The sequence below is a fragment of the Pseudophryne corroboree genome, chromosome 2 (genome assembly GCF_028390025.1).
Source record: "Pseudophryne corroboree isolate aPseCor3 chromosome 2, aPseCor3.hap2, whole genome shotgun sequence".
NCBI classification, from domain to species: domain Eukaryota; kingdom Metazoa; phylum Chordata; class Amphibia; order Anura; family Myobatrachidae; genus Pseudophryne; species Pseudophryne corroboree.
The window spans coordinates 707,563,926-707,579,795 of NC_086445.1; the positions used below are offsets into that span (position 1 = coordinate 707,563,926).

The 15,870-nt window shown below is 45.3% G+C and overlaps 1 pseudogene; it reads right to left on the minus strand.

The window, feature by feature from the left end:
* Positions 1–2,786: 2,786 nt before the first annotated feature.
* LOC135051620 (5S ribosomal RNA) lies at positions 2,787–2,905 on the minus strand (annotated as a pseudogene).
* Positions 2,906–15,870: the final 12,965 nt, after the last annotated feature.

The following is a 15,870-nucleotide window of genomic DNA, read 5'->3' on the forward strand; positions in this document are numbered from 1 at the left end:
ATAATAATACAATTATGGATGGACGGACTGCCTGCCGACTGCCGACACAGAGGTAGCCACAGCCGTGAACTACCGCACTGTACACTGGTTGATAAAGAGATAGTAGTATACTCGTAACAACTAGTATGACACTATGACGACGGTATAAAGAAAGAGAAAAAAATACCACAGTTAGGTGGTATATATTATAATAATAATACAATTATGGATGGACGGACTGCCTGCCGACTGCCGACACAGAGGTAGCCACAGCCGTGAACTACCGCACTGTACACTGGTTGATAAAGAGATAGTAGTATACTCGTAACAACTAGTATGACACTATGACGACGGTATAAAGAATGAAAAAAAAACCACGGTTAGGTGGTATATATTATAATAATAATACAATTATGGATGGACGGACTGCCTGCCGACTGCCGACACAGAGGTAGCCACAGCCGTGAACTACCGCACTGTACACTGGTTGATAAAGAGATAGTAGTATACTCGTAACAACTAGTATGACACTATGACGACGGTATAAAGAAAGAAAAAAAAATACCACAGTTAGGTGGTATATATTATAATAATAATACAATTATGGATGGACGGACTGCCTGCCGACTGCCGACACAGAGGTAGCCACAGCCGTGAACTACCGCACTGTACACTGGTTGATAAAGAGATAGTAGTATACTCGTAACAACTAGTATGACACTATGACGACGGTATAAAGAATGAAAAAAAAACCACGGTTAGGTGGTATATATTATAATAATAATACAATTATGGATGGACGGACTGCCTGCCGACTGCCGACACAGAGGTAGCCACAGCCGTGAACTACCGCACTGTACACTGGTTGATAAAGAGATAGTAGTATACTCGTAACAACTAGTATGACACTATGACGACGGTATAAAGAATGAAAAAAAAACCACGGTTAGGTGGTATATATTATAATAATAATACAATTATGGATGGACGGACTGCCTGCCGACTGCCGACACAGAGGTAGCCACAGCCGTGAACTACCGCACTGTACACTGGTTGATAAAGAGATAGTAGTATACTCGTAACAACTAGTATGACACTATGACGGTATAAAGAATGAAAAAAAAACCACGGTTAGGTGGTATATATTATAATAATAATACAATTATGGATGGACGGACTGCCTGCCGACTGCCGACACAGAGGTAGCCACAGCCGTGAACTACCGCACTGTACACTGGTTGATAAAGAGATAGTAGTATACTCGTAACAACTAGTATGACACTATGACGACGGTATAAAGAAAGAAAAAAAAATACCACGGTTAGGTGGTATATATTGTAATACAATTATGGATGGACGGACTGCCTGCCGAGTTCCGACTGCCGACACAGAGGTAGCCACAGCCGTGAACTACCGCACTGTACTGTGTCTGCTGCTAATATAGACTGGTTGATAAAGAGATAGTATACAATACATACAACAATATACTACTATACTGGTGGTCAGGCACTGGTCACCACTAGTCACACTGGCAGTGGCACTCCTGCAGCAAAAGTGTGCACTGTTTAATTTTAAATTAATATAATATTATGTACTCCTGGGGGCTCCTGCTATAACAACCTGCAGTGCTCCCCAGTCTCCCCCACAATTATTATAAGCTTTGCCTTTTATACATTGATGTGCAGCACACTGGGCTGAGCTGAGTGCACACAGACTGAGTCACACTGTGTGACTGGCTGCTGCTGTGTATCGTTTTTTTTCAGGCAGAGAACGGATATAGCAGAGAACGGATATATTATATTAAAATAAATAAAAGTTAACTAACAACAACTGCACTGGTCACTGTGGTAAACTCTGTCTGACTCTGCACAATCTCTCTCTCTCTTCTAATCTAATTTCTAATGGAGAGGACGCCAGCCACGTCCTCTCCCTATCAATCTCAATGCACGTGTGAAAATGGCGGCGACGCGCGGCTCCTTATATAGAATCCGAGTCTCGCGAGAATCCGACAGCGTCATGATGACGTTCGGGCGCGCTCGGGTTAACCGAGCAAGGCGGGAGGATCCGAGTCTGCTCGGACCCGTAAAAAAAACATGAAGTTCGTGCGGGTTCGGTTTCAGAGAAACCGAACCCGCTCATCTCTAATATATATATATATATATATATATATATATATATAGTCCTAAAAGAGGAGGACAAAAATGAATCTGGACCTCTCTCTACTATTATCATAGGAATCTGAGAGTAGATTCTGAAAGAATTTTAATGGTTAAAGATAAAATGAGAATAATGGTTAAAGATAAAAATAAGAATAAACATTCTTAATTGATGTAATAAATGAGGTGACAGTGACACCTAAGATGAAAATATCAAAATTGGTTTCTACATCAGAAAAGAAAAAGATTTCTGATATAAGTCACAATGGCATAAGATATGACAACAATTTTTAGTAGACTTAGAAGTATAGGTCTATTGACCAATGCCAATTGTGATGAATTTATCCTGGTATCCTAGTAGGAGGTAAATTGCTAATTCTAGCTTTCTCGTAAACGATCAGCGTATCGGATAATGAATGTGAAATGTGTGCAAACCTGAAATCAGATGTACAATAGAGTCAATTATAGCTCCAACACTTCGGTTTTACATACACGGATAAGGATCTGTGGATATTCACAGGTAAGTAATATATTTAATATATTTAACAGGTCTGAGATCAGACAATTAAGAGAGGGAAAAAAAGGGTATGAAATTCAGTAAGGTCAAAGGTTGCTCCAGCACTTCTGCTTTTCACATTTGGATACAGATATCTATTACTGCACCTGAGATTCCCTAGTAGACTCCCACCTAGGTACTATTCAGGCTCCTCACTGATTAGCTTCCAAGATCAGGCGAGATTGGGCGTAACCAGAGAGATATGGCAGTAATATCACATGGATTGTGAATGAGAGAGTGTATGGTTATTGGCACATACCAAAAGAGCACTTCAGCTATCCATTGAGATGCACAGTCTATCTGTTATTGTCGTATTACCGGGAATTTATATGACTGGCATTTTGGATGAGTGAGTACTGAATAAGTGAGGTATAGGAAACAATTAAGTACAGGGCCCACCCCTTGTTGTCCGCCGCACCATACAATAATGGGCAGTGGATGAGAAAGGTGGGTTACCTGTGCTTGTGGAAAATAAGTGTGGAATTACACAGGTATCTTAAAGTTTTCTTATATAATCAAAGATCCAAGATAGGGATCACATAATCATATGTTATCCTAAGAAAGAATTGTTTCTCTTGGAGCAACTGGGGTATGGTTCAGAACATTTTTTTGAATTGACCATCCACAGATTTTGGAAATGTGAAAAGGAGGGCTGAATGTTAATGATAAAGTATATTACTTGTTTATCACAGTGGTTGACATAAAATAAAACAAAATGACAAGAAAAGAGAATTTAGCAAATTACCTGATGATAGATCAAAAATAAATAAATATCAAATATCAAAATTTAACATGGGTAATACGATACCAGGAAATATGGTGGGCTGAACCGTGCACTGTTCAGCACCACATAACACAGATGGCCGTTTCACCTGAGGTGGCTTGTTCACTGTGCTGGTCTGGTTACGCCCAATCTCGCCTGATCTTGGAAGCTAAGCAGTGAGGAGCCTGAATAGTACCTAGGTGGGAGACTACTAGGGAATCTCAGGTGCAGTAATAGATATCTGTATCCAAATGTGAAAAGCAGAAGTGCTGGAGCAACCTTTGACCTTACTGAATTTCATACCTTTTTTTCCCTCTCTTAATTGTCTGATCTCAGACCTGTTAAATATATTAAATATATTACTTACCTGTGAATATCCACAGATCCTTATCCGTGTATGTAAAACCGAAGTGTTGGAGCTATAATTGACTCTATTGTGCATCTGATTTCAGGTTTGCACACATTTCACATTCATTATCCGATACGCTGATCGCTTACGAGAAAGCTAGAATTAGCAATTTACCTCCTACTAGGATACCAGGATAAATTCATCACAATTGGCATTGGTCAATAGACCTATACTTCTAAGTCTACTAAAAATTGTTGTCATATCTTATGCCATTGTGACTTATATCAGAAATCTTTTTCTTTTCTGATGTAGAAACCAATTTTGATATTTTCATCTTAGGTGTCACTGTCACCTCATTTATTACATCAATTAAGAATGTTTATTCTTATTTTTATCTTTAACCATTATTCTCATTTTATCTTTAACCATTAAAATTCTTTCAGAATCTACTCTCAGATTCCTATGATAATAGTAGAGAGAGGTCCAGATTCTTTTTTGTCCTCCTCTTTTAGGACTATATATATATATATATATGTGTGTCTGTCAAGGTACTACATTTTTATCCTATTCTAATTAAAAGTTAAGTTTTATTTAAGCGTGCCCCAACACAGAGTCTCTCTTTCCCTCCTCAAACATTACTATGTACTATTGACTCTGGGTGCACCACCAACCACAACAAACTCCTTGAATACCGTTTACAGGCATCTCTTATGTAAATGCACTGTTGGTCACAAGGGACAAATTTCATAAAGAGCCCTTTACATAAAGATTAATTTTAGTCCTGTGCGGCACCAAATTAATCCTTTTCCTCTGGACATATATACAGCAGTATCACTGGATTTATACAGCAGCACAGGGACACCACCACTGGACTGATGCAGGACTACACATCACCACTGCAATGGACTGGACTTATACAGCAGCACTGGACATATGGCAGCAGAGGACAACACCACTGTGACTGGACTAATGAGGCACGATACACCACCACTGGACTGATACAGCACAACACAGCACCACTGGACTGGATTTATACAGCAGTACTGGACATATGGCAGCAGAGGACACCACCACTGTGACTGGACTGATGCAGCACAAGACACCACCACTGGACTGATACAGCACAACACAGCACCACTGGACTGGATTTATACAGCAGTACTGGACATATGGCAGCAGAGGACACCACCACTGTGACTGGACTGATGCAGCACAAGACACTAGAGAAGAGCGCCGGAAATTTTTCGGGTTTTGTGTTTTGGTTTTGGGTTCGGTTCCGCGGCCGTGTTTTGGGTTCGACCGCGTTTTGGCAAAACCTCACCGAATTTTTTTTGTCGGATTCGGGTGTGTTTTGGATTCGGGTGTTTTTTTCCAAAAAACCTAAAAAACAGCTTAAATCATAGAATTTGGCGGTCATTTTGATCCCAAAGTATTATTAACCTCAAAAACCATAATTTCCACTCATTTTCAGTCTATTCTGAATACCTCACACCTCACAATATTATTTTTAGTCCTAAAATTTGCACCGAGGTCGCTGTGTGAGTAAGATAAGCGACCCTAGTGGCCGACACAAACACCGGGCCCATCTAGGAGTGGCACTGCAGTGTCACGCAGGATGGCCCTTCCAAAAAACCCTCCCCAAACAGCACATGACGCAAAGAAAAAAAGAGGCGCAATGAGGTAGCTGTGTGAGTAAGATTAGCGACCCTAGTGGCCGACACAAACACCGGGCCTATCTAGGAGTGGCACTGCAGTGTCACGCAGGATGTCCCTTCCAAAAAACCCTCCCCAAACAGCACATGACGCAAAGAAAAAAAGAGGCGCAATGAGGTAGCTGTGTGAGTAAGATAAGCGACCCTAGTGGCCGACACAAACACCGGGCCCATCTAGGAGTGTCACTGCAGTGTCACGCAGGATGTCCCTTCCAAAAAACCCTCCCCAAACAGCACATGACGCAAAGAAAAAAAGAGGCGCAATGAGGTAGCTGTGTGAGTAAGATAAGCGACCCTAGTGGCCGACACAAACACCGGGCCCATCTAGGAGTGGCACTGCAGTGTCACGCAGGATGTCCCTTCCAAAAAACCCTCCCCAAACAGCACATGACGCAAAGAAAAAGAAAAGAAAAAAGAGGTGCAAGATGGAATTGTCCTTGGGCCCTCCCACCCACCCTTATGTTGTATAAACAAAACAGGACATGCACACTTTAACCAACCCATCATTTCAGTGACAGGGTCTGCCACACGACTGTGACTGATATGACGGGTTGGTTTGGACCCCCCCCCCAAAAAGAAGCAATTAATCTCTCCTTGCACAAACTGGCTCTACAGAGGCAAGATGTCCACCTCATCATCACCCTCCGATATATCACCGTGTACATCCCCCTCCTCACAGATTATCAATTCGTCCCCACTGGAATCCACCATCTCAGCTCCCTGTGTACTTTGTGGAGGCAATTGCTGCTGGTCAATGTCTCCGCGGAGGAATTGATTATAATTCATTTTAATGAACATCATCTTCTCCACATTTTCTGGATGTAACCTCGTACGCCGATTGCTGACAAGGTGAGCGGCGGCACTAAACACTCTTTCGGAGTACACACTTGTGGGAGGGCAACTTAGGTAGAATAAAGCCAGTTTGTGCAAGGGCCTCCAAATTGCCTCTTTTTCCTGCCAGTATAAGTACGGACTGTGTGACGTGCCTACTTGGATGCGGTCACTCATATAATCCTCCACCATTCTATCAATGTTGAGAGAATCATATGCAGTGACAGTAGACGACATGTCCGTAATCGTTGTCAGGTCCTTCAGTCCGGACCAGATGTCAGCATCAGCAGTCGCTCCAGACTGCCCTGCATCACCGCCAGCGGGTGGGCTCGGAATTCTGAGCCTTTTCCTCGCACCCCCAGTTGCGGGAGAATGTGAAGGAGGAGATGTTGACAGGTCGCGTTCCGCTTGACTTGACAATTTTGTCACCAGCAGGTCTTTCAACCCCAGCAGACTTGTGTCTGCTGGAAAGAGAGATCCAAGGTAGGCTTTAAATCTAGGATCGAGCACGGTGGCCAAAATGTAGTGCTCTGATTTCAACAGATTGACCACCCGTGAATCCTTGTTAAGCGAATTAAGGGCTCCATCCACAAGTCCCACATGCCTAGCGGAATCGCTCCGTGTTAGCTCCTCCTTCAATGTCTCCAGCTTCTTCTGCAAAAGCCTGATGAGGGGAATGACCTGACTCAGGCTGGCAGTGTCTGAACTGACTTCACGTGTGGCAAGTTCAAAGGGCATCAGAACCTTGCACAATGTTGAAATCATTCTCCACTGCGCTTGAGACAGGTGCATTCCACCTACTATATCGTGCTCAATTGTATAGGCTTGAATGGCCTTTTGCTGCTCCTCCAACCTCTGAAGCATATAGAGGGTTGAATTCCACCTCGTTACCACTTCTTGCTTCAGATGATGGCAGGGCAGGTTCAGTAGTTTTTGGTGGTGCTCCAGTCTTCTGTACGTGGTGCCTGTACGCCGAAAGTGTCCCGCAATTCTTCTGGCCACCGACAGCATCTCTTGCACGCCCCTGTCGTTTTTAAAAAAATTCTGCACCACCAAATTCAAGGTATGTGCAAAACATGGGACGTGCTGGAATTTGCCCATATTTAATGCACACACAATATTGCTGGCGTTGTCCGATGCCACAAATCCACAGGAGAGTCCAATTGGGGTAAGCCATTCCGCGATGATCTTCCTCAGTTGCCGTAAGAGGTTTTCAGCTGTGTGCGTATTCTGGAAAGCGGTGATACAAAGCGTAGCCTGCCTAGGAAAGAGTTGGTGTTTGCGAGATGCTGCTACTGGTGCCGCCGCTGCTGTTCTTGCGGCGGGAGTCCATACATCTACCCAGTGGGCTGTCACAGTCATATAGTCCTGACCCTGCCCTGCTCCACTTGTCCACATGTCCGTGGTTAAGTGGACATTGGGTACAACTGCATTTTTTAGGACACTGGTGAGTCTTTTTCTGACGTCCGTGTACATTCTCGGTATCGCCTGCCTAGAGAAGTGGAACCTAGATGGTATTTGGTAACGGGGGCACACTGCCTCAATAAATTGTCTAGTTCCCTGTGAACTAACGGCGGATACCGGACGCACGTCTAACACCAACATAGTTGTCAAGGCCTCAGTTATCCGCTTTGCAGCAGGATGACTGCTGTGATATTTCATCTTCCTCGCAAAGGACTGTTGAACAGTCAATTGCTTACTGGAAGTAGTACAAGTGGGCTTACGACTTCCCCTCTGGGATGACCATCGACTCCCAGCAGCAACAACAGCAGCGCCAGCAGCAGTAGGCGTTACACGCAAGGATGCATCGGAGGAATCCCAGGCAGGAGAGGACTCGTCAGAATTGCCAGTGACATTGCCTGCAGGACTATTGGCATTCCTGGGGAAGGAGGAAATTGACACTGAGGGAGTTGGTGGGGTGGTTTGCGTGAGCTTGGTTACAAGAGGAAGGGATTTACTGGTCAGTGGACTGCTTCCGCTGTCATCCAAAGTTTTTGAACTTGTCACTGACTTATTATGAATGCGCTGCAGGTGACGTATAAGGGAGGATGTTCCGAGGTGGTTAACGTCCTTACCCCTACTTATTACAGCTTGACAAATGGAACACACGGCTTGACACCTGTTGTCCGCATTTCTGTTGAAATACTTCCACACCGAAGAGCTGATTTTTTTGGTATTTTCACCAGGCATGTCAACGGCCATATTCCTCCCACGGACAACAGGTGTCTCCCCGGGTGCCTGACTTAAACAAACCACCTCACCATCAGAATCCTCCTGGTCAATTTCCTCCCCAGCGCCAGCAACACCCATATCCTCCTCATCCTGGTGTACTTCAACACTGACATCTTCAATCTGACTATCAGGAACTGGACTGCGGGTGCTCCTTCCATCACTTGCAGGGGGCGTGCAAATGGTGGAAGGCGCATGCTCTTCACGTCCAGTGTTGGGAAGGTCAGGCATCGCAACCGACACAATTGGACTCTCCTTGTGGATTTGTGATTTCGAAGAACGCACAGTTCTTTGCTGTGCTTTTGCCAGCTTTAGTCTTTTCATTTTTCTAGCGAGAGGCTGAGTGCTTCCATCCTCATGTGAAGCTGAACCACTAGCCATGAACATAGGCCAGGGCCTCAGCCGTTCCTTGCCACTCCGTGTGGTAAATGGCATATTGGCAAGTTTACGCTTCTCCTCCGACAATTTTATTTTAGGTTTTGGAGTCCTTTTTTTACTGATATTTGGTGTTTTGGATTTGACATGCTCTGTACTATGACATTGGGCATCGGCCTTGGCAGACGACGTTGCTGGCATTTCATCGTCTCGGCCATGACTAGTGGCAGCAGCTTCAGCACGAGGTGGAAGTGGATCTTGATCTTTCCCTAATTTTGGAACCTCAACATTTTTGTTCTCCATATTTTAATAGGCACAACTAAAAGGCACCTCAGGTAAACAATGGAGATGGATGGATTGGATACTAGTATACAATTATGGACGGGCTGCCGAGTGCCGACACAGAGGTAGCCACAGCCGTGAACTACCGCACTGTACTGTGTCTGCTGCTAATATATAGACTGGTTGATAAAGAGATAGTATACTCGTAACTAGTATGTATGTATAAAGAAAGAAAAAAAAACCACGGTTAGGTGGTATATACAATTATGGACGGGCTGCCGAGTGCCGACACAGAGGTAGCCACAGCCGTGAACTACCGCACTGTACTGTGTCTGCTGCTAATATAGACTGGTTGATAAAGAGATAGTATACTACTAATATTATATATACTGGTGGTCAGGTCACTGGTCACTAGTCACACTGGCAGTGGCACTCCTGCAGCAAAAGTGTGCACTGTTTAATTTTAATATAATATTATGTACTCCTGGCTCCTGCTATAACCTATAACTGGCACTGCAGTGCTCCCCAGTCTCCCCCACAATTATAAGCTGTGTGAGCTGAGCACAGTCAGATATATATATACATTGATGCAGCACACTGGGCTGAGCAGTGCACACAGATATGGTATGTGACTGAGTCACTGTGTGTATCGTTTTTTTCAGGCAGAGAACGGATATATTAAATAAAACAAACAACTGCACTGTCTGGTGGTCACTGTGGTCGTCAGTCACTAAACTCTGCACTCTCTTCTACAGTATCACAGCCTCAGGTCAATCTCTCTCTCTCTCTCTCAACCCTAATCTAAATGGAGAGGACGCCAGCCACGTCCTCTCCCTATCAATCTCAATGCACGTGTGAAAATGGCGGCGACGCGCGGCTCCTTATATAGAATCCGAGTCTCGCGAGAATCCGACAGCGTCATGATGACGTTCGGGCGCGCTCGGGTTAACCGAGCAAGGCGGGAGGATCCGAGTCTGCTCGGACCCGTGAAAAAAACATGAAGTTCGTGCATGTTCGGATTCAGAGAAACCGAACCCGCTCATCTCTACAAGACACTGCCACTATACTGATGCAGGACAGCACAGCACCACTGCACTGGACTTATACAGCAACACTAGACATATGGCAGCAGGGGACACCACCACTGTGACTGGACTGAAGCAGCATAAGACACTACACTGCACCGAGCAGCAGAAGACAGCACTGGAATCGCCACCCCACTTTCCCTCCTGCACAGACACTGAGGACGGAAACACATCCTCTCGCTACACTCTCCACTGCCGGAGTGAAAATGGCGGCGACGCGTGGCTTCTTATATGGAGTAAAAACCTGCGAGAATCTGACAGCGGGATGATGACGTTTTGCCTCGTTCTGGTTTCCAAATCAGGTGGGAAAACCCGAGCTGGGCTTGGATCCGGGCTCGGGTAGTGAAGTCCGGTAGGTTTCAGTTCTCAGGGAACCGAACCCGCTCATGTCTAATGGTAATGCAGCAGTAGGTGTCTATTACAAACAGACGTCTCCTGTTGCAGTAATGATCTGAGCTGCGTCCTAGGATGCAGCATCTTATCAAAGCACCCACCATCGGGCGGGTTGTGGCCTCTATGGTGCCACGCAAGACGCCCGTCTCAGAGGCCAATAAATCTCTGTCTTACGATGGAGATCCCTGGCATCTTTTCACTCCCAAATAGAGGCAACCCTCCTCTGTTTTTCCAACTAGAGCCCATCGCCGCTCCCTTTCTGTGCCCAAAATGGCATCATTCAATGATAGTCTGATGCCGGCCTGTGTCCTATGTTGCAGGACGTATTCATGCACATGCAGAACAGGTGTTGCGCATGTGCAAAGTACCAAAAATTGGCAACCGCACCTCAATGACCCCCAATGTTAGAAAAAAAATACACATGATTGCAAAAATAAAGAAAAAACTTGCGTAAATGAGAAACATACTGTAAATAACAATGAAGGCAAACACTTTCAGACATATATGAAGTTATGTTAATCCCTGATGTATTGGAAATGTTAGAACTTAAATAAACCCCCAAAAATACTTAACCTCCAACTATCATGCAAGTGAATGCTACAATGGTCAGATTGGAAAACATACCTCACTTAGGGCACCCCATGGCAACCAATCAGCACTGATACTATAAAATTATAAAGAGCAGCTGATTGGTTGATGGGGCAACTTATCCACTGACTCACTTCTCCGCTCTTATCACTGCTTAGTAAATGCCCCCCTTACAGCCTACTAACCTGTAGTGAGACAATGAGATTGTGACTGCTATATTGTAGCACTGCTTTGATAGGCAGGGTGTGCTGCTCTCATAAAATGCTGCAGGACCATATTGCTGTGGGGTAGTAATGTTACAATAGCAGTGCTGCACAAATTAGGGGGGGGGGGGAGTTTACACTTATGTGTTTTACCTTTACCAATGTGAACAGCACATTTGTATAATATAATACAACAGCCATCAGGATGTAGTCAGGTGACCGGCCTTCGGGATCCTGGCAGTCAGCATACCGACGCCGGGATCCCGACTGCCAGGATGCCTGCAGGGGGCTCAGGGCTATTCCCACTCATGAGTGTCCATTAAACCCATAGAGTGGGACTAGAACCCACCAGGATCTCAGCTGCCAGGATGCCATCAGGGAGGCGAGTGCGATGAAGCCCCTAGCGGGGTTCAATGCGGCATCCTGGCGGCCGGGATCCCGCCGTCAGTATGCTGACTGCTGGGATCTCGACTAAGCCCGCAAGGGGCTTCATTGCACTTGGCTTCCGGATGACATCCTGGCAGATGGGATCCTGGCGTTGGTATGCTAACCACCGGGATCCCGACCGCAGGTCATCTGACCCCAATACCAGCCATCCACATGACTGCATTTTAACTGTGAGTTTTACTAATGGCAAGACATACCTAATGTTCACTCACTAATTCAAAATTGACAAACAGATCCACTACAATTGTATAAAAGAAATTGGGAAAGCAGCAACACATAGAATTAAGGGAAAAGCTCATATAACCATCTGATTTTGGTCCATAGATGATTTTAGGATCAAGTGCTCAAATATACAGTATTAAAGTATATTAAAGTATATTGTATGAAGCCGCTCTGCTCAATGTAGCAATGGATTGTCAAAATAAAATATGTTTTATGGCAAAAGAGCTATTTATTTGTATCTTGCACTGCTGTAAAATGGTACAGTTTTATAAACGACCCCAATATCCAACATTACATGACACTTGGCATACAAGAAACATAGGCTTTCTCTCTCCATTTCATCACACACTTATTCTCAAGTGGCATTGGGTCACCATACAGTAAATCTGAGGGTTAATGGATTCAGAACCCTCAGCACAAGCCTTCTGTACATTTTTTATTTGCTTTTAATTTGTATTGATTTTCTTTCTTCCACTTCAATCTCCCAAGTGTCAGCCAGGTTAGAGAGAGTTCTGTATTTCTGCAGGAAACTGAGGAACACAATGTCCCTGTTCAGATATTATCGAGTCCTTGTCAGGTCTCAAGGCACATCCTTCAGAGCAGTTACAACTCTAGAAGAAAATTCATCACAATTCTGCAATCTCATGCAAGGTGTCTCTGTTCTATATTTTTATTTTCAGTATCTCACAGAACTATCTGTGGCTGCTAAACATCATCATCAACCTTCCTTTGCAGAAACTCTGAAACTGGATGATTCTTGCTATTGTAACATATGAGCACACAATGATTTATAACAATAAGTTATAGGGTGCCACAAATGTGATCCGGTCTGAAGATCAACAGTGTCTAGGTCGACAATGTTTAGGTCGACCACTATAGGTCGACAGTCACTAGGTCGACATGGATGGAAGGTCGACAGGGTTTCTAGGTCGACATGTGCTAGGTCAACAGGTCTAAAGGTCGACATGAGTTTTTCCAATTTTTTTTCTTTTTTTGAATTTTTTCATACTTAACGATCCATGTGGACTACGATTGGAACGGTAAAGTGTGCCGAGTGAAGCGGTAGCGCAGTGCACTAATTTGGGATCCCGGTCACTCTACGAAGAAAACGACACAAAAAAAAAAATCCTCATGTCGACCTTTAGACCTGTCGACCTAGCACATGTCAACCTAGAAACCCTGTCGACCTTCCATCCATGTCGACCTAGTGACTGTCGACCTATAGTGGTCGACCTAAACATTGTCGACCTAGACACTGTCGATTTGATGAACCACACCCGCCACAAATGTCTGCATGACATATTGAGCATTGATACCAACATTTTAAGTAAAGTAATAATAGTACAGTTACCAACATACGTATACATGGTTACAAATGTAAGCATAATTACATGCATTCACCTATCTGTTTAGTTAGGAGAGCTTTGGGGGAAGGGATGAAATAAAAAGGATGTTTGGAGACAGCCTGATAGAGCAGTGGAGAGTGTTCCATAGGCTTGGGGCACTGCAGGAGAGATTAGAAGGTGGAAGTGAGAGGTGGTTATCAGCAGGAAGGAACAATGATGGTTACTGGCTGACTGTAGAGGGGAATGATTGTGAAGAGAGATGAAACTGGAAGTGTACAGTAGGTGGGAGAAAAAGTGTAAGAGTTTGTAGGTGAGGGTTGAATTCTGTAGGCAATAGGGGGTCTTTGGAGGGAATGGCAGAAGCAGAGTGACCTAAGATAATGATTGCAAGGGAGTGATTGAAAAAGTAAGCAGCATATGAGGAGGAGACATGTAAGAAAAAGGTTGCAATAGCTGAGCCAAGTGATGACAAGGGAGTGTTTTGGAAGTGTCATGGGAGAGGGAAGTCTAATTCTGCCAATATTCTGGGGATAGAACAAGGTGAGTGAATGAAAAGGAGAAGAAAAGGGTAGTGCCTGTTCAAGAGACTTGAGGTACTGAAGTGATGGCAGTATTGATGACAGTGATGGAGAGGTGGTAAGTGATGGCAACACTAGTAGGATGAAATTTATCCAGAAGCAGATGGCTGATTGAAAGTCTGAACTATGAGTGAGGAGGCAAGGGAAGACAGGGCCAGCTCTATTCTCCATCGACACGTGCGGCCGCATCAGGCACCACCCTTAAAGGGCCCACCAATTTTTAAAGTACATTTTGCCTCCTCCCTCTGCCTGTCACCATTTAGCTTCCCGGCCTGTGACCTAACTGCTGCCACACCTGTGCCAGCAATACACCAAGGTAAGAGAGTCAGGTTTGAATAGTCTGACAGTCCGTCTCAGTGGCCGCTGGCTGGTATCCAACTGGATTGCACTGTGGGGGGTGGGTGGGGTCTGTGATTACAAAAGAGGTCCTGCGGAGGTGGCGTCTAGTGTCCGTGGCGTGCAGCATCTGATGTCACACATAAATGCCATCCCTGCCTTCGCACAGTGGGCCTAATTCAGACCTGATCATAGATGTGTGAAAAAATGCACATCTGCGATCAAAATCTTTGACATGCAGTGGGGACGCCCAGCACAGGGCAAGTCCGCCCCACATGGCGAATCCAGCACCCCTACATGCGAAAGCATCGCACAGCGGTGATGCTTTCTCACCTGCCGAGTAGCCCTCTGCCTACACAGCCTAGCTGGTGCCGCGACCCACCCCGCGGGGCAGTCGGGGGCATGTAGGCAGCATTGGGATAACGTTGTGGTGGCATTGGGGGGGCGCGGTCTGGACAATGGAGGTGTGTCCGGACCGTTCACCTCCAACGCCACCGCAATGCTGCCCAAATGCCACCGACACCCCGCCAACTGCCCTGTGATCACTTCTGCCTGTCAATCAGGCAGAGGCGATCACACAAGTGAGATGCCATCGCATCTCACTGTGTGTGCATGCGCAGTGCGGCTTCTGCGCACACTGCTCTGGCCTGCAGCCTGTGAATGCTGCTGCTGCTGCAGCATCCAGGTCTGAATTAGACACAGTGTCACTGTCAGGACACTCAGCTGGGGCTTGTAGTCGGTGGGCTGTAGCAGCAGACAGGCTGCAGTTCGGTGTGGATGCCGGGACACAGGACCTGCGGAGATTAGTGACGATGGCTTCCAATGTCAAGTCCATTTGGCTTCCCCTGTCCTCCTCGTTGCACCTGTGACAGCAGCGCCAGTTGCATGAAGAGCGGCTATCCATCAGATACTTCCAGTTCCCTCCTTCCCTTCCCCCCCCCCTCCTGGCACTATTACTATGGGAATCATGTGTGGCACTGTTACTCTTTGGCACTACTACTGTAGGCATTGTATGGCACTACTACTGTGGACATTATGTGTGACCCTACTACTGTGGGAGTAAAGTGAAGGAGGCACTTCTACTGTGGGCATTGTGTAAAAGGGGTACTACTGGGTATCATAACATGACTAAGGGGCACTACTGTGTGACATAACATGAAAAAGGTACACTACTACAATTTGTGGTGTAATATAAATCAAGGACACTACATGCGGTGTAATGTGAATAAGGTTGTGCTACTGCAAGGTGTAATTTCAATTGGTGGCATTATTGTGTGGCTACGCCTCTTCCTTGTGAGATCACACCTCTTTTATTGCAGCACGCGCTGTCCCATTTTTACTTAATGGAGGGAGGGTGCAAATTTATCATTTGCAGGGGGTCTACTTCAAGACATCACTCCCTGTCATTCGGTACAGCATTCTTTTTCAGGCCACGTCCTT